This window comes from Neopsephotus bourkii, unplaced genomic scaffold (assembly GCF_033783945.1).
Source record: "Neopsephotus bourkii isolate Nb327-2 ecotype Australia unplaced genomic scaffold, CSIRO-AGI_Nbou_v1 NB_532, whole genome shotgun sequence".
In the NCBI taxonomy this organism is placed as follows: Eukaryota; Metazoa; Chordata; class Aves; order Psittaciformes; family Psittacidae; genus Neopsephotus; species Neopsephotus bourkii.
The window spans coordinates 1,736,604-1,754,573 of NW_026901033.1; the positions used below are offsets into that span (position 1 = coordinate 1,736,604).

General features: G+C 41.3%; 2 protein-coding genes across 2 annotated transcripts in view; both read left to right on the forward strand.

The window, feature by feature from the left end:
- LOC133210854 (T-cell receptor-associated transmembrane adapter 1) overlaps positions 1–17,970 on the forward strand; it is a 141,286-nt gene that overhangs the window by 123,092 nt on the left and 224 nt on the right. The window lies entirely within an intron of this gene.
- Positions 1–17,970, forward strand: part of CUNH3orf85 (chromosome unknown C3orf85 homolog) — a 121,939-nt gene that overhangs the window by 88,126 nt on the left and 15,843 nt on the right. The gene's annotated exons all lie outside the window — the stretch shown is intronic.

The window sequence follows — 17,970 nt, forward strand, 5'->3', positions numbered from 1 at the left end:
TTTGAAACTCTCCTTGCTTTTACAGAGAGCTTTCCAGAGAAAATTGAAATGGGAAAGGGGTTTGGAATTAAAAATGATTTGAGATGATGAGACAATGCTCAAATGGAGCTGTAACATTTGAAGAGTGAATTAGCCTCATTACCAGGCTCTTATTTTATTTTTGCCTTCACTGGCACTGAATTTTTAAGAGCAGTTTTGCAAAAAATCATCAGAAATAGTGTCCTGTTCTTTAAAAAGCTGTCACTGACACTATGAAGTCTGAACTGCTCATGAACGTGAAAACTAACAGTTGCCGGTGGCTTTGATATGATTCTAAATTTGGAAAGATTGATGAGATGATTTAATGAATTCTTGATTGCTCCAACGAGTCTGCTTCAAACCAGAAACTAGCAAAATAAGCAAAATGTGCTAAGTTCAAGATTACTCCTTCCCAAAGCCCAAAATTCTAAAGTTGAGCCTAAACGCATTTTGTGTTCTTTTGAATAGTAGAAAACAACCATCCTAGAGCTGACGACTGCATGTTAGAAACAGAGACTGCTTACTTTTCCCACCTAGCAGACTGAGCACAGAACCTGAGGTTCCTTTTTAGGCACAATTTCAAAATGATGCAAAATGCCAACTCACATAAAATGATGAATATGTGCAGTGGTGGGAACCCAAAGTTACACTCCTCAGTGCACCCGCAATGGTACATCATGGTCAAGGTAGAATTGAAACAGATGTTACAGCTCCACCTACTGAACCAAGAGGAAAGGGTTGGAAAGGGTATAATTAGTTGTTATAATGAACTGGAGCAACTAAGGATCTATGCAGACCCCAAAACATAGTTCTTTGGGTTTGTTTTTGACACAGCCATCTGATCAGCACTTGCACTCCTCCTCAAGATCAGCTAGTGTCAGATAGAGTAAGCCATACGAAAGAAGTGGGAGGCAATCAACTTGCCCTGTTCAAAGCAGCAACCTGTTTCTGAAACTGGCCTGAATTGTGTTGGGTTCATTTCTGCATTTACTTACAGTCACTGACTAGCATGAAAATCAAATTCTGCATCCACAGCTTTCACTTCAGAAGGATGCTGCCACTCAGGGGGTTTGGATGAAGCAACAGATGCTCTGTCTGTTCAAAGACCATGAAATGAATAAGTATTTTGCAGCCCTTTAGTTCCATTTGTTGGTGTATGACCAAACAAATGAAGAAAAGGTTGGTTAATGTGAAGGTCACTTTAGACTGGAGGAGTATTTGGGAGGTTAGAAAGAAAAAAATCAATCTTGTAAAGAAATATAATCATACAGCTACAGCTTTACCAAACAGACTCTACTCTTTAATCTAGTGACAATGAGTCAAGTATGCTATTTCAATGAATGCAGGTTTCATATATATGCCTTGCTGGTTCAAAGAGTGGCTCAGAGCTAGAAATTGTGGTTATTGCAGAAGCCCTTAAGACTTTGCAGATCAGCCAAGTATTTCCTACACACTGGGACCAAGGTGACAGGGGAGAAATAGCTGAAAGATGCTGAAGTGAAACTTCTTAATCAAAAACTAGCGTTTAACACTTACTGAGAAAAGCACAAAGGAACGTGGCAATAGAGAATAATAGAGAGAATATGGATAGCATAAATCTGTAATGCCACCCAAAAGAGTCTTACAATGAGCCGAAACAGTGCTCTCTGAGTCTGAAAGCCAGCACATCTAAATATTGCACCTGAAGCAATGGAGTTCAGCAACATGACAGATCTAATAGGCAAATGATGAGGCATTTAGTCTAGAGTCCAAACACCCACAGAGCACTGGCAACAGCATAATATGAAACATGTGGAACCCAGAATGTCAAACAAATGTATAATTAGCAGAAAAAGAACCTGTATGGAACATAAACCAAACAAGAAATGATACTGATAATAACTGGAGCGTTAATGTATTTCTGATGTTTACATGCTGTAATTAAACAACCTAAGTGCTGGAGAGATGATAACTAAAAAGGAACCATTTAAATCAGTAGGTAGGGAATGTGAAGCCAGACTCCTTGAAAGGTAGACTCAACTGTGTGTATCTTGGTCTTGCATATAGTGTGTTTCGCTTGCCACTTATTTGCTTGTGTAAGGGATTTTTCTTGACACACACAGTCTGAAGTGCAGACTTGGATCCCAAGCCAGCAAGGAAAGGCAGGTGTGGGAAGAAGGTAGCCGATAAGGAGCCAATAGCAAAAAGTGAATAAAGAAGGCAGTTTCCACCAACACAGAGTAACCAGACATAAACTGGAGATTTACAGTATAAACAACCCCTTTTCATCTTTGATTCTTATGGGCTTGGTGAATGGAGAGAGAGAGATATAAAGGCAAGTATTAGTGTGTTTAACAGTCATAACAACTGCATGTGTCATGAACTCTTCTGAACTGACACGCTTCGTGGAGGAGCTAGCTGAAGGACATGGACAGCAGGCAGGTTTCAGGTGACACGAACAACAAACGTGACCCTCTGTGACATTTCCATTCCTGAAAACGTTACAAGAACAATGTACAAATTAAAAGCAAGAGGAACAGGAATCAATCTGATCGATGTTCCTTTGCCTTACAGCTGCCTCCCTCGACATTTAGCTACTGAGGTGGAGGGAACAAAAGGGAGCGGGTAAACAGCAGCTGAACCAAGCTCTGATCTCTCGGGTGAGAGAGGTAATATGTGAAGTTGAATAGACTTCATTTCATTGTAATATTGCTTTCTGAGTTTGTAACAAAGGTAAGAATGTGGCAGCACGTTATAAGATCTGAAGAGACTCTTATTTCATAGAAAAAATGAGGAAGAGCAAACACAATACATTAACAAAGAGAATTGGCAATCAGCACTGAAAATAGAACAAATCACATAAAAGTCTTTTAAATATGACTGAGAACCAAGATAATGGGCTTAATATTTAAAAGTGATTGAACAAAGAAGGGACATGCAAATGAAATTAATATAACACGAGAAAAGGATGAGAAAAATGATGGAACAAGCGAATATTGTTACTAAATCACATGCTTGGCACATGACAAGAATAGTCAGTTTGTTTTTTGAAGGGATGATATTTTTTGGTCCTTCAAGCATGATTTAGTATTTACCTAACATCTGCAGTGAGGGTGGCACTGGATGATTATCGTTCAAGGAGACTAATCACAAAGGGGTGCATGCTGCCGTGGCATTGCAGCAGCACTGTGGCCCTCAGGCCCTCCAGCCTGAACACTGAAAAATTACAAGTGACTTTCAGAGGTCATTTAAAAGATATCAGTTAACTTGCTTTTGGCTGGAGAAACCGAACGGCTCAGGTTCCCCCAACCCTTTCTGGCCCAGAGTGCTTTCCAATTCAAAACAGGAAACCTGCAGTGACTCCTTTCTTGACACTACGTAACAGGCAACTGCCTTGAGACGTCAAGCAATGAAAAGGAGCTCCATAGGGCAGGAGGTATAGATTTCACTATGTGACTACCACAAGCCTTGAGCATTCCATTTATTCAACCCAGCACTCTTTAGTGTATCTCTTTATTCCTCTTCGCTTCGTGCTCAGCATTTTACAAAGTGTCACCCACACTTTGATGTCTTTCCCCCTACCATGCGTACCTTTCAAGTTCCGTGCATGCTGCTTGCTACTGGGCTCAGCAGTTGACTTTGTGTATCTATCTCAGCTTAACTCTTCATAAAATTCACACAAATAGTTGGATCAGTAATGAATTTGCACAAAAAACTTGCAACTGAACAGACTTCTTTTCTAGCTCAGGTTGGAAAATATTGCCTAATAGGAGCAGTTGCTATACGATTGTTGAACAGTTGTCACACATGAGCAGTTATCACAATTAGAAAAAGAAGTAGGGGGGAATGCTAAAGGTCCTGGAAAGAAAATTGTTATCATGAGCCCAAACATTTTAATATTGGCAATTAAAGCAGGAAAACTCCTTAAAAGGGCTCTTAGGCTGAGCGGAGTATAAAAATAAAGGCACAGAGCAGGAATTACTCGTGACAGGCAGGATGTAAAAATACAGTGACAGGCAGAGACAGCCACTACGCAAGCCTGAGACAAAAAAGATGAAAGCCACAAGTTTGTGAACCAGTTTCAGAAGTTTGAGCTGAAGCAGCTGATTCTGTGATGAAAAACTGCTTGTAAGGATAGGCGAGGTTATAATCCAAACTGGTCCTTTCCTATTTACATTGTTGGGCTCATTGACTCGCTGGGTTTATAAAACACCAAGTACAAGGACTTTCAGTTTGAAAAGAGGTGTGAATCATTTATGACATCCAGCTGTGTGTGTGACAGGTACAATCTGCACCTCACCCTGCAGCAAACAAGCAGATTACAAGCAATGGGCAGGGAAAGAGCACTCTGCTCGCCAAACACTGTTAGCTTGGTAAGACAGAAACAAGGTCAAGGTTAAGCACTTCTGAAGCATCTCCTTTTGGACTCCTCAGCTACAAAGCATACAATAAAATGTACTGCATCTAAACAGCAGTAAGCTTAAACCTGATAAGAATGACAGACCAGTGCAAAACACAAATCAAGTCTTCTTATACAAGAAGCATCAATCAGGGAGCAGCATTCCAAAACTTGTAATTCATCAGTGCCAACAGCTTAAGACTGCAAGGAAGTCTTCCTAAGGACTTAAAGCTTTTACAGAAGCTGTGGCACCAGCATCTTGCTGATACAGCCACAGGCTGTAAAGCAACTTGAACCCAGTTAACCTGTGTGTGCCAGACCTGAATCTGCTGGTCATATGCTGAGCATCACAGAAAACCCAGGACCACTCTCTGCCAGTCATCTCGGTTTTGGAATTCCAGTTATCTTTATTTAGATGAGCTACATTTCACACACTGGAGGCATGCTTTAACAGAGCCCCTGTACTCAGCAGCATCTCATGTATTATCCATCACCTGTACTACAGACTGATAGGGCCAATGATCACTCCTTCCATAAAGAGCCTGTGTTAACAACTTGGCCACTAAATAATGGATTGCTTCAACATGTACACTTATTAAGAGTCTCTGATACCTGAGAAAGCTGGATCTGGTCCCAACAGGAGTGGGAGTCTGTCCACTAACTAAGCATGGAAAGATTTCCTTCAGGAGCAGTTCTATGTAAATGACTTGTTAAAAGACTAAGGGTCCCTTATAAAAGAGCTGCATAAATGACTTATAATCCAATATTGCAACTTCTATACACTTTAGAGACACTCAAGAGAAAAAAAAACACCTCTAAAGGTGATTATATTTTGTGCCGTGTTTGCTGCCTTAGGTTGCAGTGTCTGCCAAGTATCTAAGGCAATTCCCCACCATAGCAAAAAGGTTATTTAGGCTTTCAAGTGCATTGGCTTGAAAATGAAAACATCCAAGAGCATAACAACAACGCAAATCTGCTCACTCAAATCTGAGTCCAGGAAAGAAGAAAAAGCACGTGGTTTGCCTCTGCCTTCTCAGCTTGGAGAAACAGTCTCATCTGTGGGTCAAAAGAGAATAATAGCTATGACAGTATTGCAGTGATTGTCATCCTGGAAGGATGAAGTATCTGAAATGTAAATAAGTTCGTTTGCAGATCACAAAGTGAAAACTCTGTTATATACAGACTATTAGGCACATAATAAGCAAAGAACACACAACCATCCCAGAGTTATTAAAGTGTCCTGGATGACCTCTGTATGTTTTATGGAAAATGAGAGGAATTTGTGAGTTATCTTTGTAGTTCGTTTGTCAGATCCTTTTAAAGAACCATCAATTTGAGCATTTTCACTAGGCTTCAATGTAAAAGAACTAAGCACTCCCTATATTGGCTAGAAACAAGATTTATAATGGAAAACAAGGGCCATGCAGGATGAACATTTACCAGTCAGTGGAATTTAATGACACACAAGGGTGGGCTGAAGGCATGGCTGTCCTGCAGTTACTAAATCATGGTCCAGGAACCACTGTGCTGCGTGAAAAGAGCAAGGTAGAATCAAACCGAGCTGCTGAGTGAGACAAAGATAATCTTCCTCCCTGCCTTGCTTATGTTGCTTTGTTAGCTTTTTCCTTTCCTGGTCACACATTTTAGCCAAAGCCTTTGGAAGGCTTTCCCTATGAAGGACGTCTCTTGTGTTTCCCATCCACTGAGCACCGCTTCCTTGTTTTTCATTCTGCTGTTGCAGGGAGCTCTGCTCCAGGACCAAAGATTCAACCCCCTTTTTTCTCACTGTGCTTCCTGCTGAAATCTGCACTAAAGACACGGGAGATGAGAAGGGGAGACAGTGTAGCCAGGGAACACCACCAGCTGCTGCAGCTTTTCTATAGGATTCATCTTTCCTAACCTTTATTCTTCTCATTTTTTCACCAGGTACATCCTGTTTCGTCTATTAGGCCCCTGTAGCATCAAGATTTTCCTTCTATAAATTCAGGATTTATTGTCACAGCTGATATGCCCCCCAGACAAATGTCCAGAAAAGAAAGAATCCCATCAATTTTGATCTTTCTCCCCAAAGCGTCACTGGATGGTGGTGTATGCGGTAGTGTGTTAACGATGCTTTACCGACTAAAACTCCATAACTAACTGAAACTGCAGTCCTTCTGAGTCTATTCTGAGGACACACCACTGAGTCAAAACGCCAGACAAATACAAAGGTTATTCAGTAAATAAAGCATCCTCTATTTCCAGGAGGGCTTTCTTCTTTTTAAGAGCTGAACTTGCTTTTTTCCCCCCTGGGTTGTTCCTGTCAAAAATTCCTAGGTAACACAGGCAGATTTCCTTTTAATTATTATTATTTTTTAAGCCTTTCCTGTATTTTTCACCCATTTCAGTCACTGAAAAATGACTGAGCATTCCCATACCCTGCCCCATTTCATTTCAGCAAACAAACCTTGTCACTGCCTTTCTATATTCTTTTGATTAAAAAACAGTACAGTAATTTCCATGCTATTTCCCACCTCTGAAGCTGTTACTAGCTTGCCATAATAACAGACCCTTTTCCTGCTGTGTCTGCTAAACAAGTTAACCCAGTAGCCCAATGCAGCCACGTCACCTGTCCTGCAGCCCAGAATTCAAAGTGCTTCTGTGTATAGCTGGGCTCTCTGCTGTACTTAAGTTGTGAATAATAAATAGATAAATAAATAAAATTAAAGTTCCTAGAGGAAAATATTCATTTTCCAAACACACACAAAGAAGGCTTTTATTTTCTAAGGTTTACTTAATTTCACACAAAACTATAGAAGTAAAGCTTGTAGTTTTACATCCCAGCCCTACCAGGAAATACCACTGATGGTGCAAATATATGTTCACTGGACCTGCTACAGGAATCAGAGTTGCAGGGGAAGGGATGTGCTCTGATCTCTCTTTCCAAATCTTGCCACTTAGCTGCCTGGACCACCATGACAAAGGATGATGCCCTATGCTGATTCAGGCCAAGACAATGAGTAGAAAAACTGAGGGAAATGATGGAGAACTTCAAAGTGTTTGTAAAACCAGAACTGTAAAGGGTGAGGGAAAACAAACCAAGCATCTCTATCATGTGTGAGGCACAAGCTAAAAACAAAGGTTCTTTCATTATGAGTTAAACTCCATAAAGACAATAATACGCCCACCCCCAAAGACAAGTGAAGGACAAAAAATACCTAGATGGAATCTACATGCATTCTTCTCAAAATACAGTGGCTCTTGGTGATTTCTATTGTAACAGCCTGAGTCACTTGGCATGGCTTTTGCTTGATGTATTTTAACAATGATGAACCTGGCCAAAGAGAAATTTAAGCAACTGGACTCTAAAAAGCAATGACTACATGGCATCTGAAATGATATTTCATTGGTACTGCCCGTAAATGGTAGCTTAAGGTCATTATAAAACTACCACCATTAAGTGGTAACTTTGCATACTTACTGTTTCCACTACAGAAGGCAACAAGCCATTGGATTGTTTCAGCCACAATAGTTGAAAGTGTTTTGAAGCAAGTGGCACCTCCACAGCACATAGAAGCACCTTAACCTGCAATAGTTGCTCTGGTTCTCGATCACCCCAGAAGCATTAGGACAACTATCTAAAATAATAAGAAGTATAATTCTTGCACTATTTTATCAACAACAGGAAAGAAATGTTCTTACTCTTGGACTGCTGAGCTCTTTGAGAAGTCATAAATGAAAGAATTGCTCTCGGTATGGTTAGCCTCACAAAACAAAGCATAAAAACAGTGCCAATTGTAATAAGTTTGTCCTAGTGAAATTAAAACCACAGAAGAATCTGCTAGCAGTTAGTTTTCATTTTGTTTCCAAGACCTGGGATCAATAGCTCTGAAATGTACACTGCGACTGCTATTTCTGCAGAGATCTTTTCAAGGACTACATCTGAAAAAGACTGCAAAAGTGGCTGATCATCCAGCTAGCAACCTATGGAAATCAGCTATAGACCTGTAATGGAGTACCTTAACTATTTTGTTAACACAATTATACAGCCTGAAGAACTGGGTCTAGATCCATTCTGTACCACACATTCAATAGACTGCCAGAAAGGAACAAAGTGTATGACTAAAGATCAGCTGACAGCACTGTACCTATTATGGGGATGCAGGCTTGGAAGGTTCTACTAAAATTTATGATGTGCTCAAGTGCTATTTGGTCTTCACTGCCAAATTCTCAAAATAAGTGAGTCATTAACCAAGATAAGGAGATCGGGATTGCTTGGAACCATTGCACTGCCTCATAACCTCAAGGAGAAATGACTAAACAAACAGCTGACAAAGATAATTTACTTTTCCCACAGAAGCAATCCTTTTCTCTTACGAGCAGTGGAAAAAACCTACAGCATGCTTCCAGTGTGTTTTCATAGAATCATAGAATAGTCAGGGTTGGAAAGGACCTTAAGATCATCAAGTTCCAACCCCCCTGCCATGGGCAGTGATACCTCACACTAAACCATCTCACCCAAGGCATCGTCCAACCTGGCCTTGAACACTGCCAGGGATGGAGCATTCACAATCTCCTTGGGCAACCCATTCCAGTGCCTCACCACCCTCACAGGAAAGAATTTCCTCCTTATATCCAATCTAAACTTCCCCTGTTTAAGTTTTAACCCATTACCCCTTGTCCTATCACTACAGTCCCTAATGAAGAGTCCATCCCCAGCAAACAGAGCCCGTACAATGTTCCCTATCTTTGTTTCACAGTCTGTGGTGTCATCATGAGCTGTTATTACACTTCTTAATAAAACAAAATTTCACAGAACACCTCAGATCAGACTCGCTGCTGTCCACAGCCCTCTATTGTAAGAGTTTATTATATCAATAACCTTATTATCAAGTTATATATTTGCTGGATAAATGGCCTTTTCCAAATAACTGACCATCAATGGTTATTCTTCATCTGACATAAGCACAGTGGAGGGACTGGGTATTCAAGTGCTGCCGCACCTCGGTAACCAATAGTGCACATTAAAGAATGCTTGTATAATGTTGCAATGAAAGTTCCACAGATTTTAAGGAAATGAGTGAGTACCCCTTGTAGGTTCCTCCTTCATTAGCTTCAAAGCAAAAGGTCATATACACTCATCCGTGCCACTGTTGGTTTTGATCCTTTAACTGCTTTCCATGGAACTAACTGCACAGGACAAGGAAACTGGAGAATTCAGAGCAAAAAGAGCTCTCAAGTGCACTTTTGATTTCTCAATGTGACTATCTAAGAAGTCTTAGAGAATAAGAAAGTCCCAAACTTGACTCTTACATACTAGGTATTTAAAGGGAAAAGCAGTTTTCAGGACATCAGCAAGATAGTGATTCTTTTCTGCTAGATTTTCACCTTCTTCTGCTAGAGGATTCCAACACACACTGATAAACCTAAGGGATAACACAGCAAGAGCTGCAGCAAACAAGTAATGAAATGGGGATTCTGGACAGAGGGCAATGCAGCAGTCAGGGAGGACTCTCTGCAAGCCTGCTGTGTTAAGACATGGTATGAGAAATGCCCTAAAACCGAGCAAAGCTGGATGAAGAGTTGTAGGAGGGATATTTAGCTGGAAAATGGTTCTGACTTGCAAACTGAGACTAATATCCTGCTTTTAGAGAATTAATAAAAACTACTGGATGCTTTCCTTAAAGCAGGTTTTAACGAATGCTTTTCTAATCACAGAATGAAGAGTTAACGCTGTGCTTGGGACCTCTGGCTGCTTCCTGACATGTGGTGGTGCTACTGCTTAAAGCAAGCCAGACAGGCTTCTCTGGAGATCAATTTCATTATTTCATTCATTTAGAAAAAATGCACAGTCATCTTAGAAATAATAAAAAGCAACCCCCAACCCTCTTATTAAGTTTTTATTCTCATAAAATAACGTACACATGGCCTTTAATGATCTAGACGTATTTTTCCTTTTATAATAAATAAATGACCCTATATGTATGGTATTTCATTAGTTTAAAGGCAAGTTCCTTTAACCATGCAGTTCATCCTTTCTATAGCTACCTTACTTGGGGTCAACACCACACCTATTGTCCAAAGGACACAGTAGACGTTTTCCTTTTAGCTCACCTCTACCAGCTGGAAAACAGAATGGGTCAGTCAGGAAATTAAGTCTTTTGGTTGGAAGTTTTCCTTCACCCCCACAGCAGAGCTGATAAAATATTCTGATGTGCTATTCTAACCCCATTTACTGTGGTTGTGTTCTACATATGGACATATTTCATTCTGTTCCAAGCTGTGCAGAAAGGAAACTTGTCATGGCATCCCTTTCAAACCTGATGAGAGCGATGCAAATGCTGGCCTTCGTTCAAGGCTGCATCTGATGCTCCTGGCAGCAAGCAAAGCAAATAATATACATGGAGGAAGAAGGGAGGAGCACAAGTGAAAGCCTGCTTCTGAGACATCACAGCATTAGAAAAAGATTTATTTTAGAAGTCTCCTATTTAATAACAGTAATAATAATCGTGGGAGCCTTACTGTCAGAAAGTGATGCTGTTAGAGGAATGGGAGCAGTTCTTAGGTCCAGTTCCTAGTAAGATCAGCTGCCAGAAAACACCTGAAAAGGCTCAGCTCTGTGCAGCAGTTATTCCTCTTCCGTCAGTGACCAAGAACAGAAAGGTCACTTGAAAACAGCTCCCCTGAAAACACAAAACCCTTTTGCTGCAAGGAAACTGAACTGACAGTACATTAACATGCATCCTGGTGCCAGCAATGCCAAGAAATAGGCTTTTACACCCCAAAGCAGATCACACACGCCTTCTATTTGAAGCATACAGACAGTTTAGGGAAAAAAAAATACCAGAAAAAAAAGAAAATAAAAGAAAGAGAAAAAGCTTCCTAAAACACAAGATCCATTTGACTGTGGGATAGTTTTCAAAGGGAGATGAAAATGTCATCACCTGACATTTCCAAAGCTGAGCTTTCAACTCCTGAGACTGTGCAGGCAGAAGTGTTAAATAGAAGAGCTGGTCACAGACCAGTACACTCTCCATATGCTTCCCTGGGGCAATTAGCATCACTTCCCCTACCAAGGGGCTCACTATGTGCCTACCAGTGCATATGTCAAGTCTGGTACTCGTGAGTCTCTGAAAATAAACAGTACAAAGTCACTGACAGAACCTTTAGGTTGAAAAATGAATCCTTCCAACTCATACAACCTAAAAAAAGGAAGTGTAATTGAACAGGCCTTTGAAAGCGAGGACTCCGTGTTCCTTTGTGACATCCCCAGAGAAGCAGAACATAACCAAAAACCTGTCTCAAGCCAGCTCTTGGGCTGCCTTAATCAAGTTTTTTCTCTCCCCTGTTTCCTACTGCACTGCTGGTTTCATGCCTCAGGGGCAGAAGCTTTCCCTTTCCTGTACAGAGCTGGCTCCCCCCTGAGGACCGTGGAAACACCAACTCAACGCAAAGATGCTCCAAGGCAGCAGGATGCTGGGAACGTGCCCTTTCCTCACTGCAGCCTCCAGAGCACCCAAGGACCATGTCAGGCAGCTTGGAGGAGGCGTTAGGTAGTGCTGTGTGGCATAAGCACACTCATATATGGCCTCAAAGGTCTTCAAATTCTCAGCAATGTGCAGAACTGTTTACAATTACCTTTATTTAGAAATGCCTTTATGACTTTGGAGAAACACTGCCTCTGCAGAGCTGTGCGGATGGCAATGCTAAAAACCTGTCAGCAAGGGGAGTCAGAGTTGAAGGCCTCTCCCACACAGGAGCAATCACAACAAATTTCTCCTCCCTTTCCCTCCCTCCTTCTGAGATGCAAAGAATGGGGAAAAGAAGAAAGCTGTTTCTTCCTTTAAAGCCCAATACTGACGACTGGGTCAGTCCCCTTTGAGGAAGAGGAAAGCAATTATCAGGGACAGAATGGGCCTCCTTCCACACACACCATCCTGGACCTGCCCTCAGTAAACTGATGGGGGCAATGGCAGGACATAGCAGGCTGAGCCTCAGCTATGTACACAGCTACCTGGCACATCAAGCCACCCAGGGAGGTGGCACTGGCATAGCGGCATGGTTCTGCCAGCCACTGTCTTGGACCACACTGCCCTGTGGCTGACTTGTACAGTAGGGAATGAAGTCCTGAATAAGCTCTTGGTTAAAAGAAAGACGGTAAAAAACTCCCCCAAAACCCCCAAACCCAACCAACCAACCAAACAAAAAACCCCAACAAACCAAAAAGACAAAATGCTTTAGTTTTTGCTTTAGCAAGTCATCTTCAGGAGCAGAATAAAGCCACTCTGTGGAGGAGATGCGATTTAGGCTTCAAAGCCATTTGTATGCACCTGTGGCAAGCTCAGCGATGCTGACCACCCCACAGCAAATGAGACTGACCAAGAGCAGTGAGCCCTTTGTGTCCTTCACAAGCTTGATAGAATTAAGTTGTCTTTCAGGCAATAGTTTTCTAGGCTTTTCCCTTTTTTTAGACTCTGGGTTGCAAGGTCTTAATGCAATATCTGTTTACTACAATCCTCCAGGAGGCAAAGATGTTCCTTGGCTTTTATCCAAACCATTTAGTTCACATGCATATTGGAAAAAGCTGTCATATCAGCAGTTAGGGTTGATATCAAGGAAGACAATAAGAGGATTAAGAGGTGGAAAGCTTTCGAAGGCAAGCTACTGCATATTGCGCAAGAAATGAAGCTGAGAGTGCTACTGATGTAAAGGGAAGGTCAGAAAGCTTAAACACCTCAGGGACAGTTAAGAAATCACAAAATAGCCATTAGGCATTCCAGATGTTGATATGCAACTTTTAGGGCCCCACTATTTCAATCTGGTATTTGTACCAAGACGAGTGCTTTGCTGAACGTGTGTCAGTGACATATAGCGCTTGCCAAGGGAATTGCCTGGGATGCATCTACAGCATCACAGGAACAATCTGACATTTGAGAGTGCCTCTGAAGGTTGATACTTTGTCTTTTCATTGCTCATTTTCATTAACATCTGAATCCTACTGGTGCGGATTAGGTTCCACCTCTCCAACTGCCAAGGGTTTGGCAAGATCCGAACTGGTGAGAGATTTCCTTGTCACAGTTGCCCCTTCCTACTTGATTATATGTATATATAATTACATAAACAAATTACATATGTTTATATGTAATTATAGGGTTAAAGAGATCTTCTCCATTATATTTCATCACCATCAAGACCATGCAGTTGGGGGGGGGGAGCAAAATAAGTGAAAAAGCAGAATTTTACAAGGCATTAGAATATTTGGCAGCAAAGGAAGCAGGCAGAGGTAAGCCTAGGCTTCCTGTAGCCTTGTCAATGACAAGAGGAAAGGCACAGCAGGAATATCTCTGTAACTGCTTCATTCTATGCTACAATAACCTCACCTATAAACTTCAAGACACAGCCTATCAATGGGCAACCCAAAGAACATTAATTTCTTGCACAGTAGAAAGGGACCCTTTAACTCACAAAGTACATCTAAAATGACCCTTCCTTCACTGCCCTGTCTCCAACCTACCAGGAAGTCATTATGAAACTCAATGTATTTTATATGTCTGAGCTCATGGAGCACATTAACGAATTAACACCTTATCCATACACTGTTTCTGTTTTACCCTGTTATTGTGGCACGTTTTACTTAATGACTTTCCGGAAATAGTCATAAGAAATTTCTCTCCCACCTCCTGTTGAAGTACAGATATTCTACTGTGAAAGCTGAAAAAATGCTTGCCATTTCCTTTTATCTTGACGTGCTATTTCAGTCCTGCATCCAGGCACTTTTCACTTTAAAAATGTTTGAATTATAAACAGTGACTTTCTAGCCCTTATGACTTTACCAAAAATTGCTCCAGTTCTTGGGAAAGATCACTTGGCTTTTGACTAAAAAGAAAATCTCTAGAATTAAATTTTGAACTACTTTTTGTTAGGGGTTTTGGTTTTTTTTGTACTTCCATTAAAAATTATTAAACTTAAAAAGGAATATTTCCCCACATAGTACTACTGAGCTATTGGCTTGTTCTCATTATGAAGTAACTCTGGCCAGCAGCTTGCCCACTGTGCGTTTCTCTTTTATTCTTGGTGGTTATTTTAACATATTCATCCCATTAATTAATGAAATTGAAGGCAATAAACCTGCATGCCCAGTAAAGGAGTTTCAGAGGCGTGTTCTATTTGGTCATTGGAGATGATAATGCAAAGCCGGCCACAACTGCTGCTTTGAGAAACTGTGCCTAAAGGACAAAATAAGTCAACATCAATAAGAAGCTAAATACTGGATCTTGTCTACACTAGCTGAAATGACTATGGGAAATTTTGAGTGAAACTAATTAATTACAACAAATAAAAGATAAAATGTCATTTTTTTCCCCCAAAGAAATGTGCCAGTTTCAACCCAAGGTTTTGCATTAAATCTGCATTAAATCTGGACTAGATAACATGATATATGGTATACTAGTTAATGTGTGAGAGAAACCTTAATTTCCTACACCCACAATAAACAGAAACATGGAAATCAAGACATAAGGCTCAGAGATTTTAACCTATGTCTCCATCATGCCAACACAGGTTTAGATTGCTTACTTGATTTAGTGCTAATTATCAGGAGCATTGTCAGTTTCAGACATAGAGAGTCAGATGAAAGCAGCTTTTTCTGGTGCTTCAAACACACAATTGCAAAGGGTTCTCTTAAAGGTTTCTGAACAGCAACAGGCTGACCAAGACATCTAACCCTTTTCTCAAACTATGGTTTAATATTTTTTTCTATCTTGTATTCTGGACATTCATTTTCAATACTTTCGGTAGTGATGCAAACCACTCTCAGTGGTGTTGGCTACCAAGTCATAAAGCTAATATATATATAGTTAATCTAATACCACAAAACCCCAACAAGCCACTTTTCTGATAGTGTGATGGAATGCAGACATGTATTTTTGTAATTAGAGATCAAACCAGGTTTTATATCTGGGTAGCTCCATTCCTTGTGGATCTATCCCTGTTTTGCCACTATAATGAGATTTAAAACCTTCTCTTCCAAGAGCACAGAAGGATCGGTTCATCCCACATTCAACAACAGCAGGTGACAGGAGGATCGAAGCCAGATTAACAGATGGACTTCACAGAACAAGGATTTAACTTGACTGTGTTAAATACACCTGTGGTATAAGTCACATCAATAGCAGTTAATTCCCCAGTATGGTTTGTGACAGCACTGAAAATGCTCCTCAGATTGCTTTAGTTATAGAATTCTTCACATTTCTCATAGAGACACTAATTCCCCAGTTTTATGACAGGACTACAAGAATGCAGGCTATGGTTTGACACTCAGTCCTAAATGTCAAAGTACATTCTTTTGGTTATGTTATTCAGCTATTGAGAAGAAGTAATAAAAATTGACTTCAGAACAAGCTAAAGCATTTATTTGTTTATAGATGTTAGAAACTGCTGCACTATGCAAGTAAAAAAGGGTGACAGCACAGGACACTCCCAACAGCTTTATTCTCTTAGCTGAGAGCTGGCATCCAGATGCTCTCCCTCTAAGTCTGTGTGTTAGTGTGAGCAGAATCATCAGGTCCTGGCCTGGCAAGATCAGCCTGACCTCATAAACACTGTCCCAGATCTGTGCAGAGGCACCAATATATATTAATTTCCAGAAGTGAAGGGACTTAAAGAATTCTGCATTTAAAATTGCTTCAGGTTGCACCTACCACAGTTTCTAAATAACTACTGGCAAAAAGGCAAGAAACACAGAATACTGTGGAGGTGCCCTTATACCACATCAGAGCATGGTGTGTATTTGTTTGCTCTGCAAGCCATGGCTGCCCTACTGTGAATCAGGGACGATGGATTAGAGCAGCTCCAAGAGCTGTCAGCCAGTATCTACACTGCAGCAACCTGTTTGGAATGCCGTGACACTCTGAGACTGCCACTGTGAGGACCACAGGTCGTACCACCATAGGGGATTTTAAAGCAGAAACCTCAAGTTTTAAAACACCAAAAAAGGCATTGAGACTGTATAATCTTTCACAGAATAGGAAGCAAGCATTCAGTACATAAAAGTACTGACAGTGTTTCTTTTGGAGACTCTTCACATTGCTCCAGCTTCTTGTGCAGCCTGATGCTACCTTGTTTTCTTGTTACACTGGGGCAAGCTGTATTCACGTGAACTAAGAACAAGGCAAGTGTCAGAGTTATCGGGGTGCTGACTGAGCTGGCAGCTCAGTTGCACCCTTGGACCTGTGCTTGAGTTCAAGGGTTAAAAAGTAAGCAATTCTAGACAATCCATACGCTTGTAGCTCCTCCAATTTCTCTGTGCATTGAATACACCCAGTTTCTCCTTAAAACAGGACACTTAATATGTACAAAATCAGACATAACATGAAATATAACGAAGTTGCTGCAAATGCAGAAAAACATTCTATGTACCATAGTAAATGCTCTGCAAAGGAGATTAAAAGTTTGGTTATTTCAATCTCAGCAACAAGAGATGCATTTTATGGACATTACTGTCATGTATGAAGGTCATGGCTCTGCAAACAAGATGGCCATTCAAAGCAGTGATTATCTGACTTTGTAGGCCAGTTACTGGAATGTTAACATCCTTTCCTAACCTTTGTACCAATAAAAATGAAGGAAACCACAGTCACTGGTTGCGCTGGTCACTTGCCATGTGTTAAGAAAAGGGCTATGAGATTTGAGCCTGTGCATTATGCCCGTAGGGGACTTGATGAGAATGGTTGGGGGCATGGAAAGAACAAGCCTGCTGAGTACTACCTACATGCCAGAAATCCAGAGGAAGGGCAAATCAATGTGGTGTCTCTGAGACATGGTCATGCTGCCCAAATACCAGGGCACAGATGCTTACTCTGGCATCATCCCAGCCCAGGTCCTCCCACTGCACCCAAAGAGCAACTGAACTCCCAGTGTACATGGCTAGGTGCTCTGACCACCAAAGGGAGGTGGATGCTCTCTGACCCTGGCTCCAAGTCACTCAAAAACTGAGAGGCTTGAACAGATGGCTCCTGTCCTTGATCCCAGCTGCTCCTCTTGATCTGTGGGAGCTTCCCTGAAGCAACCCCTGCTGCAGATAGCAGCCTGAGGGTATTCAGGGGTGAGCTGAGGGCCACTTCCAGCACCTGCTCCTGCAATTGGGAAGCTAAGGAGTATGTCATTGAAAGGTGAGAGCTTTACACAGAGCAATTCTGGAATAAGAAGGCAAGTTAAAGCAGTCATACCTTCTGGCCCCAATGGAGACAGAGCTACTCATGTCCTTGGTTGTCATAAAGGTGACAGGAATAAAGTGCTCAAGCCTGAGAGAAACGGGATGGCACTGGTGGTTGCTGTTTGGCACAGGCAAACATGGGCTTGCCAACAGCTGTAGCTGGTTGTAATAAAGAAATGAACCAAAGCACATCTCCAAGCCAGAAGGTGTAAAATGCACAACCCTGCTATGCTAAATACCTTGCTGTATGCCAATTGGCTTACTTCAAAACATACAAGGCATTTGAAATAGTGACCAGTAAAGGACCAGCTGTCTTGGTCGCATTAGACCTCTCTGTAGGTCTTAGCTCAATTCCACTGCACACAGGTTTATACAAATTGCC